This window comes from Dryas octopetala, chromosome 3 (assembly GCF_963921425.1).
Source record: "Dryas octopetala chromosome 3, drDryOcto1.1, whole genome shotgun sequence".
NCBI lineage: Eukaryota > Viridiplantae > Streptophyta > Magnoliopsida > Rosales > Rosaceae > Dryas > Dryas octopetala.
In genome coordinates, this window is record NC_141368.1 from 12,169,410 (window position 1) to 12,183,439 (window position 14,030).

The following is a 14,030-nucleotide window of genomic DNA, read 5'->3' on the forward strand; positions in this document are numbered from 1 at the left end:
CAACAATATTTAATATATATTAGGTTGTCAAGCATCTTTCTTATAATAAATATTAAAGATCTTTGTATGCCTTAGTCCTTACGCCACCCAATTTTTGGGGTTATCTCACATTGTCACCTAAAGAAACAAATTAATTAAATCATATTGCTACTTTAATTTAAAATTTATTGCAATGTGGCACGTATACTTAATTCCGTTAAGATTTTCATCTAAAATATAACATGTGATCAATTTCTAAGGGTATGCATGTTAATCTTCTTAAGCACGTTCTTGCTGTTTTTGGATCTATTTAAGCCTTATTTTACTGTTTCTTAGAAGATGAAATCTTAAAATATTAAATATGGCTCCCACATCGCAACAAATTTTTAACTCAAATGACAGTGTGGTTCAATGTTTTTCTGGATGGCAATATATTGTAGGCTCAGATTTAAATAAACCAAATATTGTCATATTATTTTATGAACAAAATTTACTAAACAAATTTGGTGACTCGATCTAACTTTATGAGTACATCCATGAGATGACAAGATGCATTCGAAGAGGAGGTTTCTTAGAGGTGTTGTAAACAAACAAACTGCTGGGAAAATACCAAATCACAGCTTGTTAGGTGTATATATATCTAATCATGGAAACAAAGGGTTCAATTTCCAGGATCGTGTTAACAATTTAAAGCAAAGCTGCTCATGAATGACCAAATGACTTAAAAAGAGAGTCTTCCCATTGAGTACTTGACTTAAAAGCGAAAACCAATTAGCATAGAGATACATGCGTCTTCCTTTTAGCAAAGCAATGAAAACATGCCTTTCTTTTAAGGAGCTTTCGGTGACTTTTTTAAAGCTTAATTGTCTTCCTTTTAGCAAAGCAATGAAAACATGCCTTTCTTTTAAGGAGCTTTCGGTGACTTTTTTAAAGGTAATTAAGCTGAGTGGTGTCGTTTCTGTTTTTGCATTTGGCAACAAACAAATAATAATAATATGGAAAATTTCTAAGAAAAGGTTTGGTAAATAATTGTTAAGTCCATTATTTATAAGTTTTTTTTTTTTGAAGTCCAAAACGAAAAATACCCTGATCGGTCGGCACCCCACCTGCAAAAACACGGTGACATGTCAGTCTACTTTATTGAGCCGAGCACTCGGTAAATTGCCACTGTGCGCTCGAAAATTGCCATTGTGCTTTCGAAAATTACCACTGTCAGACAGTGACAATCATTGTTACTGTGCGACAGTAGCTATTTAAATTACAAAAATACCATATAAATTGTTACTATGTAACAATCGCAATTTGCCCATGTTTTTTTTAAAAAAAAAAAAAACCACCAAGCGCTCAGCACAAACAACATGGAACAAAACATAACGTAAGTTTTATTTGTACAAAGTGAACCTATTCATCATTCCAATTTTTTAGGTGAGCTTGTTTATCATTAAGGGTTGTAAAATAGATTTTAAAGTAATTTACTTTTATTTATAAGGGTCTCACTAGTCACTACCTTTAAAAATATTCGAAAAGGTAAAGTTCAATTTCAAAACTTATAAGAAAAATTCACATTCATCTCCAACGCCCTCTTGAGGCTGTTCCAACACTCAAAAAATCTAGTGTAAGTTGTGCAACTGCATTTACAACTCTATGCTGACACAGATCTTGAAGATGGGCTAAATTTGGGTCTGCCCAATTGGAGTAAATTTGTGTTTAGTTTTTTATGATTAAGTTCAGGCCCATATCCCATGGGCTGAAGATTTGGTTGTGTTCAACAACATTCTTGACACTTTTTTTTTTTGTTACATTAGAGAGAATCGAACTCTGGACATACTTTAATCTTAATCATTACCCCCACCCACCCACCCACCCACCCACCCACCCACCCACTTGGGCTAACCCCAAGGCTTAACATTTTTGACACTCTGTGACTTGAACAACTACATTTTAAGTGAGGAAACATCAATTTAACCATCACTCTAGAGATAGGTATTTGTTAAACTGGTCAAAAACATAATATTTGTATATAAATGAAACTAGGCTGGGCCTTGTTTGGGTTGATTTGGGTCTAGCCCAAGATCAGCCCGAATTTCAAATCCTGCCTAAAAAGTCTGCCCAAAATTCACCCAGCTCCAACTGATATTATAAGCTTAGCCCAAAATTCAATCCGAACAAAGGTCTAAATTGTTCAAGGCTAGTTCTATTCCGATCACTCTAAATTGCTGAGTTGACCACCCTATTTTAAAATTCAAACTTTACCCTTAAAACAAAAAATTTTAATTTTGTTCGTCTGGTCATTCGACAGTTATTTACCGAAATATTTATAGTTATTCGACAGTTATCTGCTGAACATTGGTGGATTATTCGGTGGATAACTACCGAATGGAAATGAAAAAGGCATTCGACAGTTTTTTGTCGAAATATTTGTATTTATTCGACACTTATTTGCCGAACATTGGTGGATGTTTCGGTAGATGACCACTTAATGGATCTGGGTGATTTTATCATGTTTTTGCAATAAAGGGTAAAATAGGAAAAAATTTGGAAAAAATATGTTAGGGTGGTCAACTCAACGGCTAAGGGTGGTCTGCATAGCCTCACTCATTGTCTAATTGTCAATGAAGAAAGGGTATAATTAGCTAGTACTTTGGATTTCATCAACTTCATACTGCGATATGTACATGTGTTGCCTGTCGTAATATATTTTTTATTGTTAATTAAGGACCTTAAGGTACATGTTTAACAGAATTCATACAAGCACTCTGCTGGTAATATGAGAGTTTTATTTCATTACCCATCATGCCTCATTAGATTTAATCAATTCACATATAATCTTTCATCAAACACAACAACCTGTAATAAGAACTAAAATCATTATAAAGTAATAACCTAATTCATGGATACAAACTCATCATATCCCCTGTTTCCGGTCACACGGATATTGAGTATATAATATGACAACTCTAATTAGAGGCAGAGCACAAGTGCATAACCAAAATATCCTTAAAGTTCTAGTCTCTGCAATTTCAATCTTCAAATTAATCATTAAATTACTAAAGATTTAAGGTTTAAGCATCACAAATTATTATAAAACACGAGATTCTGGTTCTCTTCAGCACCTATTATAAATTAATTTTATTGAGCAACAAAAGGAACGGAAAAAAGCAACATTGATTGATGCTATGCAATAGGTCTCTGTAAGATATTTCATATACGAGAAAACAAAAAGTGAATTATAAATATTACTTGAACTCTTTCATATAATGTGTCATGTGTTTGTGTGTGTGAGGGAGAGAGAGAGAGAGATATAGAGAGATGTACTTGGACCTGGACGGGTCATCCCAGTTCATAAGATGAATGCAAACGATTCGACTCCATCTGAATGGTTGGCATGCATTCTAAGTTGCAGCCAAAAGTTTGATCATTTCTACATCAGCTCTTCCAATAAGTCCTAACTTGAAGCAGTGCCAATTAATACTCAGCTAGGTTGTGTTTGTCCCAAAAGCTGGTTGTGTTTAATGATTCGCACAAAATTGATTGAAATGTTTCTTTTTCTAATGATGTGCAACCAGGCACAACCAATAGGTGTACTTTTGGTATCCCTACAAGTGATTTGAGTCTCGTACAATCCTCAAAAGAGAGTTCATCAAGCCTCTTTATGCCTTTGATGCAATTTGGTAGGCAACAAGTGTTGGTTGTCTCTTGGAAAGTTCAGATTCATCTTTTAGAATTTTTTATACATCCATATTAACATTTTTTGTTTGGTCAATATTCATATCAACATCTCAGATTCGTATTTTGGAGTAGAATCACTAGCTTGGCCCTTCAAAAAACAAAGCCTGAGTAGGCCCCCAATTTAGCCAATCCCCCATTAGACTTGAAAATGTTTTGTTTAATGCGTGGCCCAATCTTGGTCTAATGCCCAATCTTGGACATGGACCTTCCACTTTATTTGTTTGGCGGTTGCTTTTTAAATTTGGGTTGTAATTGCTTTATGTGCTCCTGCGCTTTGGATTGTCTTGTGTTTTGTATTGGCCCTTTATATTTTCCTGTATTGTGAAGTTGTGTGTGTTTGGTCTGATCCACTTTGTGAGGGTTGACGATATTGGGGCTGTTGGCCTTTTTCCTTCACAACCTTTACTTCTGGGTTTTGCCTTCTTTGCTGTGTATTTTCTCCTTCTTACTAAGTTGGATCCAAAATTTAAGGATGTATATGCTATCTCCTCATCCATGTAGAAAACCTAAAGAGTGGTCATAGCTTAACTTCTTTCTTTTGGGTAGTGATTCCTTATTGTAACTCAAGCTTCCTTTGTCAAAATGATCAATATATTGAGGAATCCACTCAAATAAGTATTGTTATTTAAGGCCAAGTTTTGTATATTAGATAGGTTAACTCACCAAATTTAAAGTATATTGAAAAAATCCACTTAAAAAAAGTATATTGAAGGAAGAAGACCGATGGATTAATAATGAGGAATTCTTTTCAATCCCCACAAAATGGCAGGATATCAACTTGGACAAACTTAGTCACCATTTCTTTCTTTGATATCCAATCTGGTGATCGAGTTGACCTATCAAATCCAATCATAAACACCAAACAAGGCCTAAAGATAAATTCAATCCAACAAGAAAAATCAAGGAATTGAACAATAATATATATATATATATATATATACATTTCCAATGTTCATCTGCATTAGATCCCATGGACACTCCAGCCCACATTTCTTAAACTTATTTGCATAAAAAAAAATTTAAAAAAATGAAAGTTCAATCTTAGTAAAAACTAAAACAATGGGCTGGGGGGCAAAAGAGTAAAATAAACTAAAAAAAAAAAATCAGTAATGGGCTCGGGCCCATAAGGTTATTAACCGTAATGTAATTTTTCAAATTATATAATTGACTAAAATAGAATAGCAAATTATGTATTGGCCTTTTTATAATTTACAAATTATTTATTGATTTATTTGTAATTTGCTATAAAAACAATCATATATAAATTACTTTATTTGCAAAAACGAACACAAGATACATATTTATATTGAAATTCATAGATACCCAATAAAGTTAATTCACACACTATAACACGTACGCCTCTGCCATTTTTTTTGGTCGAAAAGGATGAGCCATGCATTAAAAGAGCCCAGTGGGCACAAGAAATACAAAGCAAGGGCCAAGAGGCCCAAAGCAAAATAAACACAATAAAGAAAATTTATAGAGAACCACATATAAAACACTACATGCGCACATATATAGTAAGTAGTACGTACATACATATATATATATATATATATATATATGTATGTACATCCAAACAATTAATGCAATCTATTTTGGTTTTTGCCAAAGGGATCCCTCTTAAAGTAAACCCTATATATATGTGTGTGGAAACTTAAAAAATTGGGGTGTGAATTATACCTATTTCTTCCTTGTGATTATGGTGCTGTGATTCATCCCTTATCCGAAGCTTGAATTCTACATAAATTCTCTTAATTCGAAGGGTCTTCCAATCATCGACCAACTGTAAGAAAATCGATATTGATTTGTTCTTGTGTTCAGTGTTCCCGGTCGGACAAACCCTTAATTTCCTACAATTGTTAAAAAGGAAAGTAATAGATTATCAATATTGTAAGTCTCATGCAATTGGAAAACACATGTGCATATACAAACAAGAAATATATTAATTGTTAAGATCATCATGTATATACATACCATTTTCTTCGTCCAACATAGAAGGTATCAGATAGATACTCATGCTTATGTGATCTTTTGAAGTTAGGCAAGTTGAAAGGGGGACTCTGAGCAGGCCTCTTAACCATGGAAAGAGTTTCTTTTGAAATTTTCGTGTTTTGGTGATAAACACGAACCTCTGCCCCAAATATGCAGATGTCATCAACAAGGTACCCATTCTTAGACTTCTTGAAAGCATCATGGGAAAGGAATTTTGAAAAACCCCACTCCCTATTCTTTTCATTGAATTCGATTATTCTTCCCTTATTAGCATCTGCATGCGAAAAATTGATCGAAAATTGAATACAATACTTGTATGGGAAGCTTTAATTATACAGGCAGCATGCAGCACATATATATATGCCAAAAATTAGATATTAATCCCTCTCACTCTTTTTTTAAAGCCTCGCTCCAACTCATTGACTTTTTAGTAAATTTCAAAAATTGCAGCCACCTAAGATTAAAAATTTAAAACACACCTTAAGCCATTTTATAATTACAAAATATGTCATTGTCATTATAAGAGTAAATTGAATTAAATTCAAAAATTTTAGAGATTTCATTGAATGTTTTTCATGATTAAATGTAATAACTCTATTCGTAGTTAATTCAAACCAACACAAAAAAAGAATAAAATTATGCACATACATTATATCATTATAGGTATATAAAATAACACGTATGATAAAAATCCAAAAAAATAGTAGGTGCTCTAAATAAATCCAAAAAAATAAATAGGTGCACAAACTAAACATGAGAAAAATCAGTAGGTGCACAAGCGCGCAAATGCGAAAAAAAGCTAGTTAGTGCACTTGAATGAATTACTAATTAGTAAGTAAACTTAGTCAGTGCACAAAATAAGTATCTTAGTTAATTTTATATTATTTTTTTGTTAATTTCATCTTATTGTTATTATATAAATTTGCAATTAATTATAATAAGAACATTAGGAAAATTAATTTTCAAAAAAAAATTCAAAGTTGAAATATGCAACAATAATATCCTTTCAATGAAAAAACTATAATATTTATAATTAATGGAAATAAACAGCATTAACTACTCTTAATATTATCTAAATAGAGTAAAGCCTATCATAGGGAACAAAACTTTTAGTTTTAAATGAAACTAACTTATTCAACAATATAAAATAGGACACTAATGAAATAGTATTCAACCTCCCAAAATAATTATGGTTGATTACACTTAAAAAAAAAAAAAAAATCTATTCCGATACTTGAATATTTGGCAGAGAGTTCACCTTCGACAGTCCTGTACTTATTCGTTGACTGAATAGACGCAAACAGTTTAAAACTGGCAAGAACTTTCACTTTCTGGTTACTAGAAGCATCTGGTTTTTCTATTGCCAAGCAGAGGGAGATGTAACGATATCCATCTATTTTTTCATTTGGATAAATTGACAACCTCCTGCAAAACAAGCTTACAACTGTGTGAGATTTCCTTAAAATACAGTACGTGCAAAATTGACCAAAATAATATAGGAAAATTTTATACATACCCAACATTCTTCTTATTCTATACAAAATTGTTGGTTTATTAATTCCAACGTACAGTAGTATGAGGAGAGTTTGACCGGAGAAGGGTTGTGGTTGAGTATTAGGTCGTTTTTTTCTCAAATTTAATTTGAAAGATAGATTTAGGACAGGATTCATGTTAGACTTGAAAATGGATCGAATTTTGATCTAGATCCGACCCGAATCTGGTGTAATTAATTAATAGGAGATTTCAACATACAAATACTTGAGTTTTAGACTAATTAATTGAGAGAAAAAGCATATAATCAGGGACGGATCATAATAGGGGGCTGGACGTGCTCCAACACCCCCTAAATTTTTTTTTCTTTTTAAAAAAGCTATGTATCTATTATAGCCCAGCTCAGCCCAATTAAAAAAAATACAAAACATCACCCACTCACCCATCACTCCCAGCAACAAGCACGTTTTCATCTCAGCAAGAGCAAACACATTTTCTTTTCTCTTGTATTTGCATTGTTTGTTTTATTGTTTTGTTGTTGGTTTTTAATCTATATTTTTGTATAAATATAAATTTTTAGGGGTAAGGTTCATTATATCCCCTCTAAGTAAATGTATTTTTTTTATTTATTAATAAAAAAATTTCTTAGTACCGTCGAAGTTTTTTTAGTTTAGCCTCCCAGAGTTCTAAATCTTGGCTCCGTCCCTGCATATAATTAAACAAAACTCTATGGCAAGATCGATTACCAACATTTTTATTTCAAAATGGGAAGCATATATATATAAAAATAAAAAAGTGTTCATGGAAAAAGACGTCTGTGAGTACGTTTTTCATTCTTCCTTTCTTATTTTAATGCTAGAGTGGGTGAGAAAGGACGGTGGCACCATTAGTCTTTTGTTGGTCGTAGACTAGTTGATGGCTGAAGACTCGCCCTGTTTAATTCGACCAAAAAAAAAGACACACATATGACGTGTGTGAATACATTTTTCTTTCTTCCTTTCTTATTTTAATGCTAGAGTGGGTGAGAAAGGACCGTGGCACCATTAGTCTTTTCTTGGTCGTAGACTCGTAGTTGATGGCTGAAGACTCGCCCTGTTTAATCCGGATCCGGAATTGGAATGAGTTTCCTATTGTATTTAATTATTTATGAGCAGCGTTTGTTTGCACATGAGCTTGGAACAGAAACCAAAAAGAGGAGGTTTGACAGGATCCATTAAACAGCTTGGTATTAATGCAATTCCATTGGAAACACAGAATGACAAAATTGAAAATACCACCCATACCCATATTTAAAATTGAAAAATATAAAAAATAAAATAAAATATACTTTGAAACCCTTCATTATAATTTCATCCTCAAACTCTCTTGTGGTCTGTCTTCTTGAATAGTTGGAGTCATCGCAAAGCCAAGTAAGGGACTGATTGATCTTCATACTTTTTCTTTCTCTGATTTATTATCATTGAACAATTTCTTTTTTATCTGATTTGTTCTACACATAGAAGAAAATTGTGTAATACTTGTTGGATAATGATCATTATGATATGGCTTTCACAAAGGGGTGCATATGATGTGTGGAAGAGTACCATAACATTGGTACACCAACACACATAATCAAGAGATGTGTCATTTGAGTGATGAAGTGATATATCCTTTAACAAAATGATATGTTTGTACGAGGAATTGTGTCTCCTTGTTAGTTATGAGAAGTTGTGTTGGTTGGACTTTATAAATAGGAATCCAACCACACATAACTTCTTACAGAACAACAAACATTTTATTTATTCTTCATCTATCAAAGTTTCTCTCCAAACTAAAGACACCACCCCATTGTGATAAACAGTCTTACGACGTTTATATATCGATCCTATTTTCTACAGTGGTATCAGAGCAAGGTTCTCAGGTACGCAAAGAAGAAACACAGTAATTCATATTATTTGTGGTTTATTTATTTATTTATTTATTTTTATTATGGCTGCTAAAACACAATTTGAGACTGTGAAAATAGAGAGATTGAATAATGTCAATCATCGCATATGGAAGAGAAGAATTACCTATCTTCTTACCCATGAGAAAACTCTGTATACATTAAAAGGTGAGAAACCTGATGCTGGATCTAAAAATCTTGCGAAATGGGAAGAAGATAATGCAATGGCCCGAGCCACAATTCTTAATCATATGCAAGATGATCTCATCCCTCTATATGAAGGATATGCGACTGCCAAGGAAATTATGGACATTCTTGAAGACAAATATGGGCCTAAATCTCAAACTTATATTCAGTTACTTCTAGAGAATTATAATAGGACCCACATGTCTGAGAATGATAATATGGTGGATCATATTACAAAGATGGAGGTTATGGCAAGAGATCTCTCTAATGTTGGTCATCCTATTCTTGATAAAATGCAAGTATCTACACTTCTGAATAGCCTTTCGCCATCTTGGGATCATGTGGTTACTTCTTTAACATATGGTCAGCAAGAATTAACCATGAACACATTACCTTCTTTATTGGCTATAGAGGAAGTGAGAATGAATTGCAGGAAAAAGGAAAATGGAAAAGACAGTCTTCTATTAGCTGATGGCACACAAAAGAATAAGCCACAAAACAATAATAAAAAGCGTAAATATCAAAAGTCGGGTGATCACAAGCAGAACAAAGGAAAGAAAAATGGGTGCTTTACATGTGTAGAAGTTGGTCATTTCAAGGCTTCTTGTCCCAAACGAAGAAATCAAAACAACAATTCCAAGGAATTGATTTTAACAACATCTGAAGCACTCATCATTCAAAATGACGAACAATGGTGTATCGACTCCGGTGCAACAAGGCATGTCTCCAAAGATAAGTCTTTCTTCATCAATTTCAAGGACAAGGCATTAGGTGAGCATCGTTTGTACATGGCCGGATAATAATACATATGTTGATGTTCTTGGAGAAGGAGATTGCAAAATAACTTATAATGATATTAGTGTTGTACTAAAAAATGTTATGTATGCACCTAACATAAGAAGAAATCTTATCTCGGTCTCAGTTCTTGAAAAGAAAGGTTTTGAGATAAGATTCAAGAAAGGTGCGGTCACTATTGGCAATGAGGGTCGAGTTTTACTTAAGGTATTAGAGTTGATGATATGTACACAGTTCCTATTAATAAAAATATTTCTTCTCGATCAGTATGTTTTTGTCTCTTCTACTCAAAATATCTCTTACTTATGGCATTTGAGATTAGGCCACATAAATAAAAATAAAATGCTTCGAATGAACAAAAATGGCATGTTACCTCAAGTAAATTTATTTGATTATGATACATGTGAATCTTGTATCAAAGGAAAAATGTCAAGAAAGTCTTTTTCGAAACATTGGCAATCATCAGATTTACTTGAAATAGTTCATTCAGATTTATGTGGACCTATGAGAACAAAAACACATAGATGAATGGAATATTTTTTAACTTTCATCGATGATTATTCAAGATATGGATATGTCTATTTTTTAAAGCATAAGTCTGATGCTTTAGAAAAATTTAAAGGTTATAAAAAGGAAGTAGAAACTCAATTGGGTAGGCCAATTAAGACCCTAAATAGTGACAGAGGTGGTGAATATGAGGCCTTTGATGATTTCTGCAAAGAACATGGTATAAGACATACTTATACTATGCCTTATACACCACAGCAAAATGGTATTGCAGAAAGGAGAAACAGAACTCTAATGGACATGACAAGGTCTATGATGGCACATGCTGATTTGCCGCTTCATTTTTGGGGAGAGGCATTGTCTACTGCGGCATATATATTAAATAGAGTTCACACAAAGGCAAAGCCACTCACACCATATGAATTATGGAATGGTAGTACAGCATATTTATCAAACTTAAAAGTTTGGGGCTGTAAGGCACATGTTCTTATTCCAAAGCCACTTAGAGATAAATTAAATTCTAAAACATTGGAATGTAAATTCATAGGATATCCTGAAAATAGTATAGGATATCGATTCTATCATCCAAATAAGGGATTGATAGAAAGCAGAGATGCTGCTTTCATTGAAGCCACTAATATAATAACTCCAATCCCAGATTTACAATCTTTGGAAGAAGAGCCAGATATACCTACACTGGCAGATAATTCCATCATTGACCAAGATATGGTTAATGACCAAGATATTGTCCATGATCAAGTGGGAGAAGATATAAATATGGATGATCATGACAATGATATGGTTAATAATGTGCCTTTTGATTATGATAGAAATAATCAAATCAGTGGGAGAAAAAGAAAAAGGGAACCATCTATAAGGTTGAAAGACCATTATATTTTCAATCTTGAAGAAGTTGATCGATTAGTGGGAGATCCAAAGAATTATAAGGAAGCCATGCATGGATCTGACTTTACCCATTGGCAAAAAGCTATGGAAGAAGAATTAGATTCCATAAAGAAAAATGAAGTATGGGAACTGGTTGATTTACCTTATGGAAGAAACCCCATTGGTTGTAAATGGGTGCTTTGTAAAAGTACAAGTCAGATGGTACCTTAGATAGATACAAGGCTCGATTGGTGGCTAAGGGTTATACACAAAAACCTGGTATAGACTTTGTTGATACATGCATATTCTCCGGTAGCAAAATTTACATCTATTAGAATATTGATGGCAATTATTGCTAGAATGGATCTTGAACTTCATCAGTTAGATGTCAAGACAACCTTTCTCAATGGAGATTTAAAAGAAGACATCTATATGACACAACCATAAGGTTTTATTGTCAAGGGACATGAAAATAAAGTCTGTAAATTAAAGAAATCATTATATGGACTCAAACAATCTTCAAGACAATGGTATTTGAAGTTTCACCAAGCTATTCTTGATATGGGATATCACATTAGTCCACTAGATCATTGTGTCTATACTTGGAAAATCCAAAATAAGTTTTGTATGTTGTCTTTATATGTAGATGACATTTTACTTGCAGGCAATTGTATAGATATGATCAAGAAAACAAAATCATATCTAGGATCCAAATTTGAAATGAAAGATATGGGAGAAGCATCTTATGTACTGGGGATTAAAATCACTAGAGACAGAACTTCTAAATTGCTTTATTTGGATCAACAAAACTATCTGGATAAAATCTTTAAGAGATTTAATATGCAAAATTGCAAATTAACCAGTTAGTACGCCTGTTTGTAAGGGATTTGTTCTCACCAAGAAAATGTGTCCTGTGCAAGAAGAAGAAATAAAGAAATGAAAAATATCCCATATGCACAAGCAGTGGGTAGTTTAATGTATGCAATGACAAGCACACGACCGGATATATGTCATGCTGTTGGACTAGTAAGTAGATTTCAATCTAATCCTGGTATGACTCATTGGAAAGCAGTCAAGAGAATCATCAGATACTTAAAAGGCACTCAAGATATGAAACTTTGTTTTGGATTAAGTGATCTAGATTTAATTTGCTACAGTGATGCAGATTTTGCAGGAGACTTGGATGATAGTAAGTCTACAAGTGGTAATATTATTTTATTTGGTGGAACGGCAGTTTCTTGGTTAAGTAAGAAACAAGGTTGTGTTGCAAAATCAACTATGGAAGCAGAATACATCTCTTGCATACATCAGTAAGTACTGCAGTATGGGCTAAACGTTTTATAGAAAGCCTAGAAATAGGTATACCAAATAAGCCTGTCGATGTGTTTTGTGATAATAGGTCTGCCATTTTTCTTATTAATAGTGAAGCTAATAGTTCCAAAGGAAAACACATTGATGTAAAATATCACTATATACAAGATATAGTGGAGAGGGGTGAAATTAAAGTCGACTACATACCCTCTGAAGAAATGGTGGCTGATCCTATGACCAAAGGGTTATCTCTTGAAAAATTCAAAGAACATGTGACTATAATGGGTTTAAAAATTATCTAGATATTGTAGTCGGAACATGTGAATGGGCATCGTTGGAAGGATTTTGGGGACGCCTGAAATGAACAATTTTATGCAACTCTATCTAAATTATATTGGTCAGATAAAAAATAGAGGACACTAACGAGGTAACGAAATTATAACAGATCATCTTGTATGTCAAATCCGTTTTAGGCATCAAGTATGAATCTATATAATATTTGGGCGCGTAGTGTAAAGTCGTTGATAAGGTGTATCAAGGAAATTCTTTGGAAAGGCTTAAAAGGAAGTACTTGATCAAAATTTCAATGCAGGTCAAGTATGGTTAGACTTGGCTGAAGTCGCCATTAGTTATTAGGTACGGATGGTAATTCCCTGGTACAAGATAATGGTGTCATTTTACTTGCAAGATAGTAAAATCAGTAATGGTGGTATAAAGTGTGTGCACATATAAGCCATACCACATTCTGATGTCGATTTACAAGAATTTGTAAACTAAAGTTGAAATAGTCAAGAGTAATCAAAGTTTTTGATACTCGGTAAAGACATTCAAACTAGAAAGCTAAAAGGATCTTATATCATTATGATCAGTGGGAGATGTTGGATAATGATCATTATGATATGGCTTTCACAAAGGGGTACATATGATGTGTGGAAGAGTACCATAACATTGGTACACCAACACACATAATCAAGAGATGTGTCATTTGAGTGATGAAGTGATATATCCTTTAACAAAAGGATATGTCTGTACAAGGAATTGTGTCTCCTTGTTAGTTATGAGAAGTTGTGTTGGTTGGACTTTATAAATAGGAATCCAACCACACATAACTTCTTACAGAACAACAAACGTTTTATTTATTCTTCATCCATCAAAGTTTCTCTCCCAACTAAAGACACCACCTCATTGTGATAAACAGTCTTACGACGTTTATATATCGATCCTATTT